This window comes from Bufo gargarizans, chromosome 1, assembly GCF_014858855.1.
Source record: "Bufo gargarizans isolate SCDJY-AF-19 chromosome 1, ASM1485885v1, whole genome shotgun sequence".
In the NCBI taxonomy this organism is placed as follows: Eukaryota; Metazoa; Chordata; class Amphibia; order Anura; family Bufonidae; genus Bufo; species Bufo gargarizans.
The window spans coordinates 118,121,448-118,145,640 of NC_058080.1; the positions used below are offsets into that span (position 1 = coordinate 118,121,448).

Below are 24,193 nucleotides of genomic sequence, written 5' to 3' on the forward strand. Positions count from 1 at the left end.
CACTGTGAATGATAACATTTTCCCCGTGTACAACTTTCAGTAACTGACAGCTGTCTATATGCACACTTAAGAGCCCTTTACACGGGCCGAGAATCGCAAATATTATCGCTAAGGAGCATTCATTGTAACACTCGTTAACAATGATCTGGCAGTGTAAGCTTAGTGCCGATTACCCGATGAACGAGCGAAAGGCTTGTTCATGGGGTAATCCTATGGTTTGTGTGCACACAAAAATTATTGCTAACCAGCAGCAGATCGTGCCGTGTAAGCATGATCTCCTGCAGGCAAACAAGTCCTTATGGGGAAGAGCGATGTCATTAGCGATCATTCCTCCCCATACTCTGGAGGAGATCGCTGCATCTAAATACAATGGTCTCCTCCGCTATTCATAAGCAGATTGTCGGGAAGGAACGCTTTCTTCCTGACAATCTGCTGTAATATGGTTCCATGTAAAGGGACCTTAACACAGAGAATGCTATCAATCACCTCCCCGTGTACAACTGAAATCATAAGGATAGGTCATCAATATTAAAAACCCAGACAATGTAGAAATTGCAAGTTTTACTGAATCTTTTCCCATAAAACTATATATCAATCTGCTCAGCTCCTCCTGCTCTATAACAAGCCGCCTGCATATTGCACTGCATTGTGGGGTGATAGGTCCTCTTTAAATCATTGCATGATGGGTGAAGCACTGAGTATTTTACCTGTTGTATTATTCCAATTGTGTCCTTAACACCAATTAGATATTAGGAAGTATTTTTGTATTGGTTGCTCTGGATAAAAAAAAAAAAGGTTTATATGAGAAAGAGAGGGCACGGAAAGCAGTCTGCATTGTTATTAATGTGAGGGTGCACCGAAGACACATTGGAAGCACTGCCATGCTTGGGATTGGTGTCTTGTAGGTAGTGTGCAGTATATATACTGTTTATGTAGTGTATGTGTAATTTAGGCTAGTGTTTATGAGTAGTGTTTAGTATATGTCTGTGAGGTATATAGGGGGTATTGAATGTAATTTTTTTTATATTTGGTCTAATCTGGAATCTGAATTCATTTAGGATGTCTGGTCTGAATAGGGAAGGGCATGAGCAAGCAAAGGACAGAATCTGCATGTCGCATGCCATTACTTTTCAGTGATATAAGTGGGAGGTAATATTTGTGGCTAGCAGGATTTGGGTGCCATGAATGTTTTTTAGTGCCAGTCCAACTCTGCTATAATTATAATGGAAATGTCTGTTTTGTTGAGGGCAGCACATTGTTGTACACATATGACATTTATGCAAAAGCTTCAAGGACAAAATTTCTGAATGTGGACATTCTCAGAAAACTCCCTTTCACATGTGAAGAGTAAAATAATTTATAGAAATACTGCCTGAAATTAAAAAAGAAAAACTTGTGAACCAGATAATTATTATGTCAGGTCTGCTGCCTGCCCACACTACTGCAGTTACCCCCCATTTACCTAATTTAGAAGTGACAACCATACTTCTGCTCATGAAAAGGAATATACCATACATCAAAGTTGTTGCCATTATTCTGCTTTTGGCATTAGCAGTGATTACTGATTAGCAGTGATTACTGACATAACAAACGTCAACTAACAATTGAGTTTTCCCAGCGTACTGTAGGTCTACTCCAGAATCCTCCTTATTGTGTCTTGGACAGAACCTGATCCCTCCTGCTCCATGCAGCCTTTTCATACTGTCAAAGCGTCTGAAGCACTGTGGGGGGCATATTGAACGAAGCTTTGGTGGGAGTGGAGCTGCCTTTATTTCAAACACCTTGGAAGAGTTATATCTTCAAACAAATCCGGTCATAGACACTCTCCAAGATGCTTCTTTTTGTAAAATCCAAATACATGTGGATTTTATTAAAGACATGACCCATGACTGTCTGCCTGCAGGGAGCGTCAAATCTAATGATAAGCCATCCCTGCAGTCATAAGATATTAAAGACAATTGTATATATGATGAAAAGTTTTCACTTTTTATGAACGCAGGACAATATCCATAAGTGCACTGTATATCAGGACTCCTTAACCTTTTTCCAATGGGGCCTTACCAGCCTGTGCATGATGATTCCTTGTGCAAGTCCATGCCAAAATGAATCACAAATAGGGTCACATATTTCTCAAAATCAGAGATTAATACAGCCAGACAATGGTATGTGCAGCAGGTCCTAATTGCTTGCCCAGCTACTCCTCAACAGCTACTGGGGTGCTCTTCATGAGTGAGCCCTGTCTGTTAGAAATTGCTCCTGAATCTCATGAAGCCAGCATTTAATGTAGACAAAATGGGGCAGAGGAGGTATCATACTTGCCTGCATTGTAGTCAGGAAGCATGTAAACCCTGCCCCAGGAATGTCCCCCAACCCACCTGGGACCATCCACTTATGTGTGTGGCTTAAATAAATTTTCAGCCTAAGCTAGCCCAAGTTTGACAGACTGTCTCTGAAAATTAGGACAGTCCCTGAAAAATCTAAACTGTTGGCAACTATGACATGAAGAGGGTTTCACCCATCCCAGGACAGATGTCATAATTGTTCCATCCTCCCTTTTGTAGGACAGAGAGGTGGCACTTTCCTTGGGGTAGTTCCAATCTCCCTTGTTACCTCTGTAATGCTTACGTTTGAAGATCTGTCCCAGCAATACAGAAAAGGAATAAAGAGTGAAGTGGCCCTTTCTCCATGGACCATTTAGTAGCCTTTGAGTTGGCTTGGATGGTCCAAATGCCTTTGGTTTCTATGAATTCTGGCCCAGAATTGGTAGTATACTATCTTTAAGGTAAGAAGGATGAAGGCTTATATATAGTTAGATAACAGTGTAGTCAGTCAGTTTGTCCTAAAAGATAATATATATGAATATATATTCTGTCTATGCTGATGACATTATAAACTCATTAAATGGTGACATGGAGAGACATTTTACTTCTCTTATGTAATCAAGATCGTAGACAAGAACATAAACCTCATTCAATCACGGCAGATGCAGATGGTGGTAAATACAGGGACCGAACATCAAAAGTGAACGGTAGTCAAGTGCATCCACTCAGGTCCAGACATCAGCCTCAAAATATTAATCCTTTTATTTTGCATGAAAATAAATAATAAGTCATAAAAACATTAGAGTCCATTATCATAAGCACCAAATGCTACAGTAAATCTATGGTCCTTGAATCTCTCTCCATGGCAGACATTCCTTATGAAATCCTCAGCTTTAGATGTGTATTATTGTGTCTGTCTGTTATACAAGATTATTATAAGCGTGATTAAGACTAATGGTCATTAACAACATCCACCTGGGTATAGCTTCACTATCTGATTTACTGAATATTGATTTGTGTTGATGACATTAAGCGAGGTTAATATCTCAAGAATAGATGTAAGAGGATTCCGGTTTATTTGGATGCTCCATCTCAGCATCTAGGATGGACCAATCGTTTATATTGCAGTAGGTTTCAAAATATGGTTAGTACTGATTGTAATGACAAAATAATCACAATAATTAGGTCATTACTCTGTATAATAAAGAAGTGGAAAAAAGGACGTCAAGATGTTGCTTCTCCATCTATATTTGTAGCAAGCACAGATAAATACTACTGGCAAGCTGATATTCATTTCTTCAGTCACAGCAGAGCAAATAGAGACGTCAGCAGAACAGTTACGTCAGATCTGACAGTCAGGTTGCTAGGCATAGAGTGCTTAGCAACCACATTTTTTCCCCAATGAATTTGTCAGGCAGGAAAATCTGTATAACCAGTCTATCACAAAATGTTAAGCTTAAGGTAAACCCGTCACCATGAAAATGCAATACAAGCTACAGTATTTCATACATTTAAATTCCTACGCATTCTGGGCTGTGAAGTCCAGGAGGTGGTCCTATCAGTGATTGACAGCCCTCCCTCTATGACTGTGTATACAGAGATAGCTGTTAATCACTGATAGGACCGCCTCCTGGACTTCACAGCCCAGAATGAGCAGAAATTAAATGAATAAATTGCAAGTTTTACTAAATCTTTTCCCATAAAACTATATATCAATCTGATCAGCTCCTCCTGCTCTATAACATGCTGCCTTCAGCCTCAGACACAATGTTCAACATGGCAGGTTCCCTTTAAAGCCCTAAACTACAATAATGACTAGATAGCTGAAAAGACACAGAGTCAGAACATGCAATATGTATGGCTCTACTCAAGATGTCAGAGGGTCTGTGTGCTATATGTTGTGAATCCTAATATATGTGATATAATAGAAAAGACTCCTAAGTGGTTCAATGCACTGACTACATACAGGTTATGTGAGGGAAATGCAAATGAGTAAAAAGATACAAGGAAGGATACAGGAAGTGACACCCCTGTCCCACCTAAAGGATTCAAAGCTGAAAGGCTGGTCTGAGAGTTTTCCATTGTTAACAAAAAGTCTGTCTGTTCCACTGGATTGGTGACCTTAGTAGTGGACTGTTTTATGCTTGGTGACTGCCATTTGTCCACTCGTAGAAAGGGGAATTCAAAGTGTTGTTATAGGACAACTTACCAAGACCTAAAAAACACCACCTTAATGTGTTAACTTTAGACAATTGTGAACTAATATTTTTTCGATAGAATTTTAGAAAGAATAGGATGATAACACTTATTTTTTAATATTAATATTTTGCAAGCACCTCAAGCTCACACCAGTTGGTAAGGGTGTATTCAGTCTAGAGATTGAATACTGGCTACAGTAATTGAAGTCTTTCTTGCTTCCCTTCTGGACCATATATTTAGTTAAAGAGGACCTTTCAGCACAATAAAAAATCTAAACTAAGTATACAGACATGGAGAGCGGCGCCCAGGGATCTCCCTGCACTTACTATTATCCCTGGGCGCCGCTCCGTTCTCCAGGTATAGGCTCCGGTATCTTCAGATTTTCGGCTCAACTGGGAAGAGCCTGCTCTTGTTCTCCTGGGCGTCTCCTTCTCCCAGGCTGGAGTGCTGGCCAATCGCAGCGCTCAACTCATAACCTGGGAGAAGGCGACGCCCAGGAGAACAAGAGCAGGCTCCTCCCAGTTGAGCCAAAAATCTGAAGATACCGGAGCCTATACCGGGAAAACAGAGCAGCACCCAGGGATAATAGTAAGTGCAGGGAGATCCCTGGGCGCCGCTCTCCATGTCTGTATACTTAGTTTAGATTTTTTATGTTAGTCAAAGGTCCTCTTTAAATCTGTCAAAGGTCCATCTAGGAGCCATAGACAATGTTTATTTTGTAATATTTAGGTAAGAAAAATGATGCAGAAAATTTGACATAAACCCCTTTAAAGGGAATTTGTCACCATGAAAATGCAGTGCAGTCTGCAGGCAGCATGTTATAGAGCAGGAGGAGCTAATTGATATATAGGGGGACAGTTATCAAAACAGAACATGTCAGTTTTGTGGTCTAAAAAAGTCACAAGTCATGGCAACTGTGACATTTTCTGTGACATTTGGTTAAATGTAAAATCCTTGCCACTTTTCACAGAGGTCTGCGATTAAGAGCTAAAAGTGAGATTAAACCTGTATTATGGCTCATTTACTATATGCGACTTTTGCTCAGTCGCAAAAAAATTGTATCCCACGCCAAGCAACCCCCTGGTGTACTTTTACACCGAAAGGTGTAATCCACATGGCACTCATGCTAGACATGTTATTAAGGTGCACCATTTCATAATTTTGTGCAGGCACACAGAGCAAAGCTAGACCTAAAACGGACATAAACACAACCTAAAATAAAAAATGACCTCCATAGTTTTTAGGAAAAGAATAAGTATAACATGTATTCCATTCAGTGAAATCTCTGCTCTTCTTTTGCTTAGAAATTAGTCCTATAAAAATTAGTTTCCTCTCTCTATAGAGAACCTTCAGTCTATAAACTGAACATGTGTGATTATAGGTATTTTCACTAGAATAAGGAAATACAGCTATTTTTCTTCCATGTTGTACTGGTGATGTGCTGACTGGCATTCTTTAGGGATTCTTCCCGTGTCTGAAGTGGTTAGGTCTTTGCTGGATGTACTTGTTAGGTGTGTCACGCCGAGTTTCATGGTGGTTATTGTAGAAACAAAGCCGATGAATAAGTCACTTGTTTCTTGGCTGATGGGTGATGTTTTCTTTTTCATTATACTTCGTTACAGTGTCATTCACGTCAACGGTGTGATGTCAGTACGTTTGCTGTGAGCTTGTGACACTTGTATGGAGAAATACAACACGGTCTTAGCAACAGCAGAGACATTCCATTCTGACCAAATGAGGAAACATCAAATGTGTATTTTACCGTATGGGCCAAATAATAATAATAATAAATCAATTGGAGACTACATTTTCAAATATATTTTATAAAGAATAAGAATAGTCCATGTTTGTTTTTCGATAGCACAATAGCAATTTGCACAAATGAATTTCAGCATACATTGTGAGAGCTCTCAGGTCTGTGAGTGACGAAGATCAGAAGTGCTATATTGCTTTAATTCAACATGTTGCATTGATGTGTGGCCCCACTGTGCCGGCAGCGCTTCTGACACAGTGGGGGTCTGTGAACAAGGGTTGATGTCTCATTGCCATGGAGGAGTTGCTTTGACTTCTCACTGTTTATAGCCAGACAACTTTAAACAAATTTAACAACCTTTCTAAATTGATTGCGGCATCCTCTAAGCAAGGCTATCTGTATACGCATTTGTGAAGTTTTGTAATACTCTTGGATATTTAAAAAAAACTAGGGCATGTTATTACAGTAAAAAGAGAAATTAGTTCATTCTTATGACCAGAAACAATTTTTATTAAATATCATTATAATAATTTACTGTACTTCCTTGTATATAACAATAAGGTATCCGTATAATACAAATGTCTGCTGATGCAGAACTTCATACTGTAGAGGAAGAGTCTGAGCATCCGCTGGTTGATATGAAAGGTTCTCAACCTTTTCATAAAGAAGATCTGCAGCATCTGAAGATTTTGTCTTGCAGCTGGGACACATAAGGCTACACGCACACAACAGTGAAAAAAATTGCTTTAAAAATGGATAAAATGTCCATTTTTAACAGACTTTTTTCAGTGATGTCTTTTTGAGAAACAAACATTAAAAACAGACCCATTCAATTGTATGAGGGCAGTCCAGTGAAGAAAGGACAAGATAGAACACGTTCTATTTTATTACGTCCATTATTCACTGGCCGTCAAAAAAAATGCAGTGTGAATAAGCCCATAGTCTACTATTGGTCTTAAAACGGACATGTGATCCATCGTCATGTGCATGTAGCCTAACTGTATGCTGTATACTGCAGCTGCTGAAGAATCTCATTTATGAAAAGACAGGAAGCATTACATTACATATTACAGGGGACGGATCATTATACACAAAATCATGTGACAAAATGAAAAAGCAGGCACAAAAATTGGATTTTTGATGGCCCCAGTGCATGGAAGTACATCAAGTTGCTCAATTACCTTTACTTTATTAGCCACACACAAGATATAATTTGTCAGGTCAAAAGCACCAATCTCTACGTTGGTGCAGCTATTTTGACCTGATAAATGTTATCTGAATGGGCAACTAATAGTGAAGACTGTTGAGCAACTCGCTGTAATTCCTTACATTGGGACAGTCACAGCACCAACAAAAACCTCTAATTTGTGTGTACTTGATTGTATCTTTGGAAACCATCTTCATATTGAAATCCACAAAATTATAGAACGAGGCAGCACTCCAAAATGGTGAAAATGTTGGACCACTCTATTCACCCAACTTGTAACATTTCTGCCCAACACAATGAAGCCTTTCTAAAGCTTTGAGAAAGGCCTCATTGTGTTGGGCTGAAACATTGCAAGTTGGGTGAATAGAGTGGTCCACCATTTTGGAGTGCTGCCTCGTTCTATAATTTTGTGGCTATCTATAGGCTCAATATCCTACAACCTGGAGGAATTGCATCGACCTGAACTTTCTGACTAGTGCTGCTGTCACTTTATATTTTAGCATATGGAAATCCAGGGAGTGGCTCTTTCTGGATCATAAATCTAGCACACTTGTATACTGCCTAGTCTATCTTTATACTGTCTATTAATTGACTGCTTTAACACCAGAATTCTGTGCCAAAATATAAGCATATTTTTGGAAGCATATAATAAACCACACCCCTTTCCAGTAAAACACACCCACTTCCCACTGCATCGTGTCCCCTTTTGGCTTTTTGGCTTGGATAAGTCAAAAACAGTGTCTTAAACATTTAATAAATCTGGTAGAAATCATGTATGCCAGTTCATTTTGATTGGTAAATTTGCCCCAATGTGTTTACGTAGCCACCCATATCTTTGTATAGCTGTCAGGTTTGGATGGTTATGCTAGTATTATTCATTGACATATTCAATCAGATGAAAGAACTGTAAATGGTGGCATGGATGCATTTCACTGCAGACCTTCATGGTGACATTGATCATGTTGGAGTTGAATGGCTTGTGTGCTGCATAGTACAATGTATTTATGTACATCACCTTTAAAAAAGATGTCAACAACCAGCCGGAATTATGAATTTAATTGTGTTCAGTCTAATGAACACTGTCTGAAATATATCTGAGCAATTGCTGTAAAAAGCCTTTCTGAGTTTGCATTATAATAGCATGAACGTTGAAGATCTAGTGTGAAGCCATCATCCTCAAACCACGCTCAAAATGGCAATTGCTACAGCTGAGAAAATTCTCTGCAGCAAGCCGGGGGGCATTTAATGCCACAACCATGGGCTTGCACAGAGTAGACAATGCAATATTTATAGCTGCTCCTTTTGGGAGTCTCCCTGTTGTAGTATCAAGACAAGGTCATCATTATTAGCAAGTGGTATGAATATGAGCACAGTTCCCTGAGCTTATGTTCAGTAATTCATTATCCTCAGTCCAGGAGACATGATGAGAGTTTGCTTAAGTAAAGAGCATAGTTACTGAATCATGAACATCAGTACAGATATGGAGAGGGTAGAGCTGGTTCTATTGCTATTTCATATGAAGGTTCTAAATTATACAAATATCTTTTTCTTAGGTAGCGTTGGAATAAATGTTCTTATACATCCCCTCCCCCAGTGATTCATGTGTTAGCTCTACTATATTATTCCCCTTAGCACATGTTATTGACAGGTATACAATCTTATTCTGAGGAGTAACTGCAAATGTATTCTGTATGGAAATGTTTCCTGACAGCTGAACACTTGGCTCTAAATTCTTTTAGTTTTTTTTTTTATAATGCTGCTTACTTATTGTTTTATTGTACTGCAGGTGCATCTTATGGACACATGGTAGAGTTCAAAAGAAATATTGAAATGTGTGCTTTAAGATGCTGAATAGCATGGTACTTGTAGTAAAGAGTTGAAAACTGGTTCCATCTTTATGATAAATCTCCATCCATTTTCACTTTTTGTTCAAGTAAGAGTGATAGCTATAAACTGTAGAAATATGATACATTTTCTATATTATGGAAAACAGAATATTGTTAGAAGCCACAGGATTCCCTACACTACACATCTATGCGTGTGATTATTCTTCTTCTCTGGTGGCTATGAGGGAGCTTTCTCTTTCTGATGGCAAAAAGGTAGTCTTGTTTTCTGGTGGCCAGATAGCAGATCCTCCTATAAGATAGCTCTTTCTTTCTGGCAGCTATTCTTTTCTGGCAGCTACATGGCAGGTTCTACTACAAGATAGCTCTTCTTTTCTGGTGGCTACAAGGCATATTATCCTACAAGATAGCTCTTTTTTCTGGTGGCAATTCTTCTCTGATGGCTACAGTACATTGCAGATTTTTCTACAAGATAGCTCTTCCTTTTTGGTAGTTCTTCCTTTCTGGTGGCTGTTCTTCTCTGGTGTCTACATGGCATATTGCCCTACAACAGGGATGCTCAACCTGCCAACCCACCATTCCCTTCTGTAGGGTGAAAGCTGTAGGCTATCCGCAAATGATGGGAGTTGTAGTTTTGCAACAGCTGGAGTGCCGCAGGTTGATCATACCTGCCCTACAATGTAGCTATTTATTTCTGGTGACTATTCTTGTCTGGTGGCTACATAACAAAGACTCCTATAACATAGCTTTACTTTTCTAGTGGATATTCTTCTCTGGTAACTACGTGGCTAATCATCCCACAAGATAACGCTTTTATCCTGGTGACTATTATTCTCTGTGGACTACATGGAAAATTCTCCTACAAGATATTTTTTGTATTTATGGTGACTGTTCTCTCTTGTCTGGTGACTATATGGCATATCCTACTATAAGATAGCTTTCTCCATTTCTGGTGTGTAGTCTTTTTTATGGCTACTTATGTAGCTGAATCAGGATACAAACTTAGAGCTTTTCCACTATAGCAGAACTTCAGCTGTGTTTTTGGTGGCTACTCAGACACTCTGCTTCAGAACAGCAGAACTTCAGCTGTGTTTTTAGTGGCTACTCAGACACTGCTTCAGAACAGGTAAGGAATTTGTTAGACAGTTTTTTGCTATTGTCTAATTGCAAATGAGCATAGGGTGATTAAGGTGTTAAATTTATTGTTGGAGATGAGCTTTTGCATATATATAGCAACATAGTATTAGCTTGCCTAATTATAGCTTGCAGCATTCTCAAAGTGGAGCATTTTTTAAGTCCATTGGAAATATTCAGGAGACTAACTTAGAGCTTTTCCACTATAGCAGAACTTCAGCTGTGTTTTTGGTGGCTACTCAGACACTCTGCTTCAGAACAGGTAAGGAATTTGTTAGATAGGTTTTTGTTATTGTCTGATTGCAAATGAGCATATGGTGATTAAAGTGTTAAATTTGTTGTTGGGGGAGGAGCTTTTGTGTATATATAGCAACATAGTATTAGCTTGCCTAAATATAGCTTGCATCATTCTCAAAGTGCAGCATTTATAAGGGAATTGGAGATATTCAGGAGATACTCAGGAGGTTATCTGGAGGTGGATACAATCTAAAAAATAAGATTTGTTTGTTTACAATCTTTCACCTCTTTACAATGGCAGACCTGGTTCTGTGCAGGAATTGTTGTGCTTTTATTTCAGGTTCCACTCTTCGGAGGTTTGGATGCTGTTTGATCTGTAGACAGCTCTGCGTAATGCAGCAGGAAATTGCATGTTTGAAATCTGAGATTTGGAAATTAACTGTTAAGCAAACTTTGGGAACGTTGCAATGCTGCTGCCACAGAGGCCCCCTAGAAATGGAAGATGGGTTACTGCAGGTTCTGGTAGACTTAGAGCTGTGAATAGAAGACATGTCCCACAGCCTGTGGCTCTCCATAATTCATTTGTAGCACTTTCAGATGGAGGATGGCTCAGGCACAGTGGGAGAGAAACAATCATCTCCTACGCCTAAAGTATGCAAGACTGCAGCCAAACACAAAAAGGATAAGTTGAGGACTAATAGTAAGCAGCTGTTGGTGGGCGATTCTCTCATAAGAAGTGTGAAGTTTGATGAAAATGGTTTTGTGAGATGTCTCCCTGATGCTACCCCTAGCAGGGACAGACGACGTATCCTTAATATTGTTAGGCAAGCAAAGCAGGAAAGGGAGGTGGATGTTATTGTCCATCTAGGGACAAATAATCTGGCTTGCAATGAGGTTTCAAAGGTGAAGGAAGCTTTTTACACACTTGGTAACGATATACGGGAGGTTGCATCGACTGTTTCAGTTTTCCCTGTGCATAACCTTCAGCATGACAGGCAGATGCACATTAAGAAATTCAAGATATGGCTTGGTGAATGGTGCCTGAACCAAGGGTTTGGCTTTGTGTCTCATGTTAGCTCTCGTTGGAATGGAAAAGAACTGTACAGGAAAGATGGTTTGCATTTTTCTCTCAAAGTAATGAATGTTCTCAGTGAACAGTTCAAAGTATTTGCTAAGAAGCATTTAAACTAGGAAAGGGGGGCAAAATAGTGATAATCCAGCAGTCCGACTGCCCCCCAGAACAATGACAGAAGATGCCAGTAACACATAGGTTAAGAAATGACAAGCTCAGAGTCTTGTCTACAAATGCTTGCAGTTTAGGGAATAAGATCAATGAACTTGAGTCTATAATGGCATCTGAGAATATAGATTTAGTGGCTGTTACTGAAACATGGTTCAATGGGAGTAATGACTGGGATATAACAATACCAGGGTTCTCCCTATATAGGAAAGACAGGGGAGGAAAGAAAGGGGGAGGGGTGGCCCTGCATGTGAAAGATAGCATAAAATCTAATTTAATACAGGTTAGCGAGACCAATTTAGAGTCAGTTTTGGTTATGTTGCAGCTTGATAATCATAAAGTAACTTGTGTAGGTGTGATATATAGACCACCTAGCCAAGTCAAAGAATTAGATGATCTACTAGTTTAGGAAATAGCTAAAATGACATTGAAAGGGGAAGTTATCATTATGGGAGACTTTAAACTTCCCGATGTAAACTGGAAAACCAAAATAGCTAGTTCTGCCAGGAGTACAGATATTCTAAATTCCCTACTGGGATTATCTCTACAGCAAGTAGTTGAGGAGCCAACCCAGAAGGAGGCCATTTTAGAATTAGTTTTCATAAATGGGAATTTGGTATCTGATATTACTGTAGGAGAAAGTTTGGGATCTAGTGATTACCAGTCAGTGTGGTTTACTATAAGTCACACCACACAAAAACAAAAGTTTTTGATTTTAGAAAAACTGACTTTTCTAAAATTAGATTAGAGGTATAAGAGTCCCTATCAGATTGGAACAGTTTCAATGGAGTCCAGGAGAAATGGGACTACTCAAAAGTGGCACTATAATTGGCAACAGATAATTGCATTAGGCTAGTCAGTAAAGGCAAAAAAGGAAGAGACCACTGTGGTACTCAGCAGAAGTGGCCAAAATCATTAAAAACAAAAAAATTGCATTTAGCAATTATATATATATATATATATATATATATATATATATATAAAGAGGATGACAGGGAAATTTAAAGGATTAGGCAGAGAGAGGCCAAGCTAGTTATAAGAGCTTCTAAAGCACAGGCAGAAGAGAAATGAGCTCAGTCAGTGGAAAAGGTGATGATACATTCTTCAGATACATAAATGAATAAAAGAAAACTAAAACTAGGAATTACCAAATTAAAAACAAAAGAAGGAAGATATATGGAAGAAGATAAAGAACTACCTGCCTCAATGAATACTTCTGTTCAATTTTTACAAAGGAAAATGAAGGAAAAGGACCTCAGTTAGGGAGGAGGACTAATGAATCTTTTGATGCATGTGTCTTTACAGAGGAAGAGGTTCTAAGTCAGCTGTCTAAAATTAATACAAATAAGTCACAGGGGCCTGATGGGATACACCCAAAGCTACTAAAAGAGCTTAGCGGTGTACTATCAAAATCATTAACAGATTTATTTAGCCAATCACTGGTAACAGGAGTCCTCCCAAAAGATTGTAAATTAGCAAATGTTGTGCCCATTCACAAGAAAGGTAGTAGGGAGGAATCGGGCAACTTTAGGCCAGTAAGCCTGACATCAATAGTGAGGAAATTAATGGAAACCATACTTAAGGAGAGGATTGTGGAACATCTAAAATCCCATGGATTGAAAGATGAAAAATAGCATGGGTTTAGTTCAGGTAGATCATGTCAGACTAATCTTATTGATTTTTTTTTGATTGGGTGACTAAACTAATAGATGGCAGAGGTGCAGGAGACATTGCTTATCTAGACTTTAGTAAGGCTTTTGATACTGTACTACATAGAAGGCTTATCAATGAACTGCAGTTTCCGAGCTTGGACTTCCATATTGTTGAATGGATTAGGCAGTGGCTGAGGGACAGACAACAGAGGGTTGTAGTCAATGGAGTATATTCAGACCATGGTCTTGTTACCAGTGGTGTACCTCAGGGATCTGTTCTGGGACCCATATTGTTTAATATCTTTTTCAGCAAAATTGCAGAAGGCCTCGATGGTAAGGTGTGTCTTTTTGGTGATGACACAAAGATTTGTAACAGGGTTGATATTCCTGGAGGGATACACCAAATGGAAAAGGATTTAGTAAAACTAGAGGAATGGTAAAAACTCTGGCAACTAAAATTTTATGTTGATAAGTGCAAGATAATGCACCTAGGGCGTAAAAACCCAAGAGCAGAATATAAAATCAGTGATACAGTCCTAACCTCAGTATCTGAGGAAAGGGATTTAGGGGTCATTATTTCAGAAGACTGAAAGGTAGGCAGACAATGTCATAGAGCAGCAGGAAATGCTAGCAGAATGCTTGGGTGTATAGGGAGAGGCATTACCAGTAGAAAGAGGGAGGTGTTCATGCCGCTCTACAGAGCACTAGTGAGACCTCATTTGGAGTATTGTGCTCAGTACTGGAGACCATATCTCCAGAAGGATATTGATACTCTGGAGAGAGTTCAGAGAAGAGCTACTAAACTAGTACATGGATTGCAGGATAAAACTTACCAGGAAAGGTTAAAGGACCTTAACATGTATAGCTTGGAAGAAAGACGAGACAGAGGGGATATGATAGAAACTTTTAAATACATAAAGGGAATAGATAAAAGAGGAGAAAATATTTAAAAGAAGAAAAACTGCTACAAGAGGACATAGTTTTAAATTAGAGGGGCAAAGGTTTAACCTCTTAAAGTATAACTGTCATATTTTTTATTTTTTTTGGAGTATTGGATTGTGGTGATCAATATCTCCTTGGTGGCCCTATTTCAACTTTTCACTGTGTACTCAATTACCCCTTAATTCCACAGTTTTGTTCCCTGTACTGCCTACTTTTACCTGTGCATAAAATCAGGTTGCTATGCAGGGTCCGTCTATGTGTTGAAGGACGGAGGATGCAGCTTGCAAGGTCAGATTACAGACAGCCAGGGACTGTAAGTAAATGATTAGAGCCAGGTCCTCCCCAGCAGCTGATAACAGTGCCTGGGCTGTATGCACTTCTCCCTGTCCCTGCGCTTGGCAGACACTCCCTCACTCAGCAGACTGGGACAATGCAGAGCCGAAGCAGCGCAGAGCAAGGAAGGGAGATCTGCCATCTGCTCAGTGTATAAATGAAAGCAACGTCTGGTAAGAGGACCCCTTTGTGCTGCAGGAGATTAACCCTTTAGGGGGAGGGCTCTGGTTACTGACATTTTTGGAGGGCTATTGTTACTGGCTAGTGAGGGCAGGCGGGATTTAGCCTCAGGGTGAGGGCAGTGGCGGCCATCTTAACTGAATAGTGAAATTGCAGTTTTAAGCAGACTGGTTGCTAAGGGCTGAATCTTATTAAATATGGGGTAGGTCAGTCTAATAGTAACTGATTCTGGAATATCATGTTATTAGTAACTACATATATGAAAATGAAATTATGGTCTAAGTGTGACAGTTATCCTTTAAGGACACAGTGATCGGAACAAGTGATCGGAACAAGGTGTCTGCACAAATAGTTGAGCAGGCACCTTTGGTCAATGCCGAGGGGGGTCCTGTAACCCCCCGTATCGGTGATCACGGTGGATTAGCCCCTTCTATGCCGCTATTGCTGCATAGAAGGGGTTTGTGTTTGAGGGAGCGCATTGAGACCCCGCGCTGCTGTGGCCAGGACTCGATGTCTCAGAAGGCAGCCCAATGCCGTGCAGAGGCTGCCCAATGCCTTGCACGGCATCGGGACCTGCCTTCTACGGGAGCCGAGGAGATCCAGCCTCAGGCTGGGTCTCCTAGGCAACTTGTTTGTGTACTACTCACTGTAGTACACGAACAGGCAATGCATTACAATACAAATGTATTGTAATGCATTGCAGAGGGGATCAGACCCCCAAAAGTGAACATCAGAAATAAAGTAAAGAAAAAAAAGTAAAAAAATATTCCCCTTTATTTTATAATAAATAAATAAAACCACACATATTAGGTATCACCACGTCCGTAATGACCAGCTCTATAAATATATCACATGATCCACCCTGCCTGATAAATATCATAAAAAATAAAATATTTAAACAGTGTTTGTCACCTTAAATCACAAAAAGTGCAACACCAAGTAATCAAAAAGACGTATGCCCCCAAAACAGTACCAATCTAATCGTCACCTCATCCAGCAAAAAATGAGCACCTACCTAAGCCAATTGCCCCCCCAAAAAACTATGTCTCAGAATATAGAGACACTAAAACTTTTTTTGTTTAAAAAATGATGGTATTGTGTAAAAATTAAGTAAATAAAAAAAAGGATACATATTAGGTATTGCCGTGCCCTTAAGAACTTTCTCTATGAAAATATCACAAGACCCTACCCCTCAGATGAACACCGTAAAAAAATAAAAATAAAACGTGTAAAAAAAGCAATTTTTTGTCACCTTTCATCACAAAAAGTGTAATAGCAAGCGATCAAAAAGTCATACGCACCCCAAAATAATGTCATCTCATTCCGAAAAAAATAATCCCCTACACAAGACAAATATAAATAAAACTATGGCTTTCAGAATGTGGAGACACTAAAGAATAATTTTTTTTTACTATAAATGCTTTGTTATGTAAAACTGAAACAAATAACCAAAAATATTTGGCATTGTCGCATCTGTGACCACCTGCTCTATAAAAATACCACATGATCTAACCTGTCAGATGAATGTTATAAATAACAAAAAATAAAAATGGTGCCAAAACAGCTATTTCTTGTTACCTTGTCTCACACAAAGTGTAATATAGAGCAACCAAAAATCATTTGTACCCTAAAATAGTACCAACAAAACTGCCACCCTATCCCGTAGTTTCCAAAATGGGGTCACTTTTTGGGAGTTTCTACTCTAGGGGTGCATCAGGGGGGCTTCAAATGGGACATGGTGTCAAAAAACCAGTCCAGCAAAATCTTCCTTCCAAACACCATATGGCATTCCTTTGCTTCTGTGCCCTGCCGTGTGACCGTACAGCAGTTTACGACCACATTTGGTTTTTTTCAGTAAACTACAGAATCAGGGCCATAAATATTGAGTTTTGTTTGGCTGTTAACCCTTGCTTTGTAACTGGAAAAAATGGATTCAAATGAAAAATCTGCCAAAAAAGTGCAATTTTGAAATGTTATCTCTATTTTCCATTAATTCTTGTGGAACACCTAAAGGGTTAACAAAGTTTGTAAAATCAGTTTTGAATACCTTAAGGGGTGTAGTTTGTAAAATGAGTGGTTTCTATTATGTAAGCCTCACAAAGTGACTTCAGACCTGAACTGGTCCTGAAAAAGTGGGTTTTAGAATTTTTTAAAAAAAATTCAAGATTTGCTTCTAAACTTCTAAGCCTTGTATCATCCCCCAAAAATAAAATGGCATTCCCAAAATTATCCAAAAATGAAGTAGACATATGGGCAATGTAAATTAATACCTATTTTTGGAGATATTACTATCTATTGTAAAAGTAGAGAAAATGACATTTGGAAATTTGCTAATTTTTCAAAATTTTGGGTAAATTTGGTATTTTTTATGAATAAAAATGAATTTTTTGACTCCATTTTACCAGTGTCATAAAGTACAATATGTGACAACAAAAAAATCTCAGAATGGCCTGGATAATTAAAAGTGTTTTAAAGTTATTCACACATAAAGTGACACTGGCCTGCTCCTTAACCTCTTAAGGACCGCGCTCATTTTTACCTTCAGGACCAGGCCATTTTTTGCAAATCTGACCAGTGTCACTTTATGTGGTGATAACTTTAAAACGCTTTGACTTATCCAGGCCATTCTGAGATAGTTTTTTCGTCACATATTGTACTTCATGATACTGGTAAAATGGAGTAAAAAAAAAACATTTTTATTTATAAAAAATACCAAATTTGCCCAAAATTTGGAAAAATATGCAAATTTCCAAGTTTCAATTTCTCTACTTCTATAATACATATTAATGCCTACAAAAAATAGTTATTACTTTACATTTCCTATATGTGTTCTTTATGTTAGGATCATTTTGGGAATACATTTTATTTTTGGGGGGGACGTTACAAGGCTTAGAAGTTTAGAAGTAAATCTTGAAATTTCTCAGAAATTTTCAAAAAACAACTTTTTAAGGACCAGTTCAGGTCTGAAGTCACTTTGTGGAGCTTACATGATAGAAACCACCCAAAATGACCCCATTCTAGAAACTACACCCCTAAAGGTATTAAAAAATCATTTTACAAACATTGTTAACCCTTTAGGTGTTCCACAAGAATTAATGGAAAATAGAGATACAATTTCAAAATTTCACTTTTTTGGGCAGATTTTCCATTTTAATATTTTTTTTCCAGTTACAAAGCAAGGGTTAACAGCCAAAGAAAACTCATTATTTATGGCCCTGATTCTGTAGTTTACAGAAACACCCCACATGTGGTCGTAAACTGCTGTACGGGCACACGCAGGGCGCTGAAGGAAAGGAATGCCATACGGTTTTTGGAAGGCAGATTTTGCTAGACTGTTTTTTTTTTTACACCATGATCCATTTGAAGCCCCCCTGATTCACCCCTACAGTAGAAACTCCCCAAAAGTGACCCCATCTAAGAAACTACACCCCTCAAGGTATTCAAAACTAATTTTACAAACGTTGTAAACCCTTTAGATTTTCCACAAGAATTAATGGAAAATAGAGATACAATTTCAAAATTTAACTTTTTGGGCAGATTTTCCATTTAATTTTTTTTTTCCAGTTACAAAGCAAGGGAGTAGACAGTTTTTTTGGACACCATGTCCCATTTGAAGCCCCCCTGATGCACCCTTAGAAACTCACAAAAAGTGACCCCATTTTAGAAACTATGGGATAGGGTTGAAGTTTTGTTGGTACTAGTTTAGGGTACATATGATTTTTGGTTGCTCTATATTACACTTTTTTTTTAGGCAAAGTAACAAGAAAGTTTGTTTTACACAATGATTTAATTTTTTTAACAAAAAAATTATGTTTTAGTGTCTCTTTTTGATCGCTTGCTATTACACTTTTTGGAACGTAAGTTGACAAAAAATAGCTTTTTTTACACCGTTTTTATTTTTTTACGGTGTTAATCTGAGGGGTTAGGTCATGTGATATTTTTATAGAGCCAGTCGATACGAATATACGTTTTACACAATTATTTCATTTTTGAAACTCATGTTATAGTGTCTCCATAGTCTGAGACCCATAGTTTTTTTTTTATTATTTGGGCCATTGTTTCATGTAGAGGCTCATTTTTTTACAAGGCGTCCTGTTGTCATGGGAACCTTCTCCGTCTGCCACAACTGGGCAGACGGGAAAGGAGAAGGAGGGGGGCTCCCTCCCTCTGTGACACCATCCTGTCGGGGGGCTGCAAAGGCACAGCAGCCCCCCGATGGGAGAGGGAGGGAGCTCCCTGACTGTTAACCTTTTCCATACAGCGGTCCGTACGGACCGCGGTATGGAAAGGGTTAAATGACTGACATCACAGCACAGATGTCAGCCGTTTATACCAGAGTTTCAGCAATGTGCTGACACTCTGGTATGCCCACTGGACGCCAATGAATATTCAAGAGGAGGCGGGCGGGCGGTGCGGCAGGCGGGATTGCGATCTCCAGCCCGCCTCTTCTTGAATATCCTGCACCACCCGCACCGCCTGCAACCCCCCCTCCCTGCACCACCTGCCGGCATAAAATCATTCAGGGGTGCAGGGGGGGGGTAAAAAAATATTTATTTTTGGCATTTTAAAGTTGGTTCTTAATTGCCGACACATTCTATGTTTCTATGTTTCTGATGTAGCTTATCTCTTGTTACTGTCTACAGTACTACAATGTACAGCGGCTTTACATTTCTGGTGGCTACAAGAGGGCTCCCTCGTAGCCACAGAGTAGCTTCAATTATCTTGTAGCTTTTATGTTCTTACCTGTAACAAACTGAAGATTAAAACATCTAAGCAAGTGTTTAAGGGCCCTCTTAAGGGTCCATTCACACATCCGCAATTGTTTTTCCATTTGCAAATTGCAGATCCGCAAAGCACGGACACCAGCCATGTGCGTTCCGCATTTTGTGGACCGCACATGGCCGGCACTATAATAGAAATGCCTTTTCTTGGTTGTGGAGAAGAATAGGACATGTTCTATTTTTTTTTGCGGAGCTGTGGAACGGAAATGCGGATGTGGACAGTACATGGTATGCTGTCCGCATCTTTTGCGGCCCCATTGAAAAGGAATGGGTCCACACCTGTTCCGAAAATTTACGGAATGGATGTGGACCAATTTTGCGGACATGTGAATGGACCCTAAATGGGCCAATGTACAGGACAATGACTATGTATAATTCCTACTATGATCATTCATCCCCATAAAGATTTAATGCTTGTCTGCAGAAATCTCTGCTTACACAGGGCGATGTGCTTTCAGCAAACGAACATTTTAGATGCCAAATTAAAGATGCATTCCCCCGATGAACAGACTTGCTGGTTCGACAGGTTATTGGTGGTGCCTTTACATGGGACAATTATTGAGAACAAGCATTCACCCAATAATTGTGTTGATCCTAGACCCATGTAAAACTGCCTAAGTGTCTTTGTTTTACTGAGCCCTGTTAGCCCTGTTGAGTGGTATTTGGTCTCTTATAGTATACCATATTGTGGTGACAAATATGTAGTTTGCATTCTCTATCCTTGATCCTGTTTATCCAATCTCAGTATTAGAGTATGGGTCAATGCACAGAAGATTGCTTTGCATAAGGACCCTGTATGGACAAATTGTCAATGGGTTACTGTTATGGACCAGTAGACATTGTATGCACCTCCGCAGAGCACCTATGCACTTCAGTATTGAATCCATCAAATTTGAGTATAAAGAGGTCATAGAATTCATATGAACATCACACTATGATTGTATATAATGCACATTTATAATACAGCCATGCACATGAGTTCTAAGATCTAACGATCTAATATTTTGTTATTGCAGATTTTTTTTCCCTCCCATCTGAGATGAATAAATCTGAAAAAATATCAAAATATGTTAAATGGCTTACATTATTTATGTATAACATGTAGTATGTAATCTGGCAAAGATTAAATAGATTATTTATAGCGATTTGCTATAGTCAACCCTTTCCAAACCTTCATTATACTGTAGGTAAAATATTTCCATAGAATAGACATATCTCTCGTGCAGAACCATGTATCTTATATTACACCGCTAAGGGAATAGACTTGATTGTCAAATATAGATGACCTCCAAAAGACAGAAATCTATAGCAGCTGAAAATTCTAGATGAAGAAGAAAATATATCGTCATGGAAAAGTGGTGATGCTTATCAGCAAGACTCCACTGTAGTCTGAGACTGCTGACAGTAAAACAAAGACTCCAAATCAGTGGGATTCGCAGAGATTTAATGACATCTGACAGGTCTTCAAATGTGCTGTAGTATATTACATGTGCAGTTAACTCTCTCATTTCTTGACTGCATGGTTTTTCCTCATGCATTGAATGTGATCTGAATTTAGAGCAAGATTTAATTGTATCCTTATTTACGCATCAAGGAGGCAGAACCAACATTCCTAAAAGAAAAATATATAGAACGACTTATTAGTAGGAAGATACATAACGAATGTCCGGCTGAAATCACGGACTATTTATTCACTTACTCCCTATGCTTGTGATAGAAAGGATTGTTCACGGCAAGGATTAGAAAAAAATGTAGTCACACTTTTTATGAGACTCAAAGGTTACAATCTGAGATCTACCCTGTGGACCCCATGTAACATAAGAGATCGGCAGCATTAGAAGTGAGACGTGAAAAACAATTACAGACAGATGTTGAGTGCAGAACATTTTATGCAAATGTATTGAAGCTCTTTTACTATTCAACTATGTACTATGCAATATGATATTACACAGAATATAAAGGTGCCTGGTAGCATTATTATTTCATAATCAGAATCTCAGAGCATTGAGTTTTTTTTGTTTTTTTTCAAAGGGTCTATTACCCAACATGGCCACCTTCACTGCACGTCCATTGTATTTTTGAATGGCAGATACAAGGGCATGTTCCTGTTGACTGTTAATCATACATTCATGCAGATTAGTCTGGGAAATGTCAAAATGTAATCATACTTTTAGTCTGTCTTCAATGTGTGCAAGTTTTAAGCCATCTTTATAAAGAAGCATAACCCTAGTGAACATACTGCTCCTACCTGAAAGCCATGCCTCTTCTAGTAATCAATACCATTTCTATTAAGCACATTGGTGAGCTTTTGTCTCACCTTGGGAAAGTGTAAAAATGAGCTGAACAGGGGCAAGAGGTATAAGAGTTGAAAAGACATCACTGGTACTAAGGATAAGGGAGGATTAGGAATAGGCATCCACTAAGACATCCACCCTGTTTCCTGCAATGTGTTGTGTTGTGTAAGGCCTGATGACGAAACTACAGGCCTGCTAAGAGTGGTATACTGTATGTTGGCGCTATGTAAAAATAACTTTAGCAGTTTTGTCCAAAACTATATTTTAGTGCATAGCAATATTTAAGTAATTTTTCCTACATAGAGAAAAAAGTATGGATTGCACATCTACATGCATTCTCAGAATAATTTATAAAATGTACATGAGTAACTATGTATACTTTCAAGTATCTAGTCAAGGTGCCCTCTTTCGGTGGGTTACCTCCTCTTAACTTTGGAGCAGGGCCACATGGTGACCACCGCAACACTACCCCTGCAGTCAGCGCAGTCCAGCAGTCTGACAACACCCCTGCTGTCAGGCTAAGCTTCCCTTGGCACTTGACCACATACTAAACCACAGTGTTGTTCAGCTGCTGGATTGTGCTGCCTGCAAGTGTGGTGTCAAGGCACTAATGCCTGCCATGTAGCACTATGCCAGTTTAGAGTAGGGACTTTCTCAAAAGAGGTCACCTTGAAGTTGTGAGTGGGCTTATGCATTTTGATCAACAAGTTAACTAAGTACCTCATGTACAGTTTATAAATTATGCTGAGAAGCAATAGATCAATTCATAGCATGTAGATGTGTGAGTCATATGTTTTTCTTTATGTCAAAATTTAGGTAAGTGTGCATACATACCTTCCTTTCCTACTAAAAGTAAATGTGCTCTATGTTAAAGGACACTACCATCAAAATGTTTACTTACCTATTAACAGTCTGTTTAGACTATTTCATGTATTTTTATGAGTGAAGTCTTCTGGACATGATTTTTTGAAGTCACACCATGCATTCTACTTCCTGTCCTGGCTTTTTAACTTCCCCCTTTGTCTGGACTTTTAGCACAACAAACAGACTCTCTTGACTTTCTCAATCAGACCAGAGAGGGCAGGGAGGTGTGTGACTCAATCAGAGCAAAACACATTACACTGATAAGTACAAAACTGTTCTATGGGCATCTTTGTCTAGGCCAATTGATACCACAATAGAGCTGTCATACTGTTATCCTAATTCTACTTATCTGCTATTATACTAATGGATATCTTCCCTTCACAACAGTAGTAAACTGAAAATGGGTTACTTATCTCTATAGGAGTTTTATTTCTCTGTTCTGAGTGTACAGGAGAAGAATATTTTGTATTTCATGTTCAATGGTAAAACACTGCAGAAATGAAAAGGAAAAACAGCCAAACATTCTAAAGAATTGATTTCTATGAATATTGAATTAAGAAAAAATACCCCTCTCTGATGGAACTGTCCCTTTATCCTTTTTGATCTCTGCAATGCCCTCTATATTATCATAGACATCCCTGAAACTTATATGTGAGTTTGTCCTTGGAAGAGGCTGATTAGAAATTAGCTAAATAAACACAATATCAGCGTAGATATACTGTAGATAATAATGTGTCATACCCAGGCTCCACTCCAAATTTAAAGTGATTTCTGTCTGATATATCATGGCAGCCGTCTGTTCTTAAGAATAGAAAATTAGAAAAGAAAATGAATAAATAAATGTACGTATATATCTCATACACACATATGTTTTATTTCTATGCAATATAGCAAAGACATTCACAGGCAAAGAAAACACCTGCTGTTCCCATATGTCTGCAGTGTGTCATCATAGCACTAGTAAGCTGCTGCCGAGTCTTACTTTGCAGCTACCCTGCTACCCAAGTGCCGCCTGTACACTCCTTCCATAGAGAATTACAATTTCTTACAGGTTTCACCATCCACCTCATACTTAGTTTGTTGTTCAGGCTCCTGGATATGTGAGGGTTAATTTTTATACAGATAAAGGGGAATCTAGGAGACATTGATTGGGTAGGTCACAGGCGGTTTCTGTAATAGGAAAGAGACATCTAGTCTCCAGCGTGGATGTAG

The 24,193-nt window shown here is 38.8% G+C and overlaps 1 protein-coding gene across 2 annotated transcripts in view; it reads left to right on the top strand.

Moving 5' to 3' along the window:
• TENM3 (teneurin transmembrane protein 3) overlaps nt 1-24,193 on the top strand; it is a 1,312,080-nt gene that overhangs the window by 691,600 nt on the left and 596,287 nt on the right. The gene's annotated exons all lie outside the window — the stretch shown is intronic.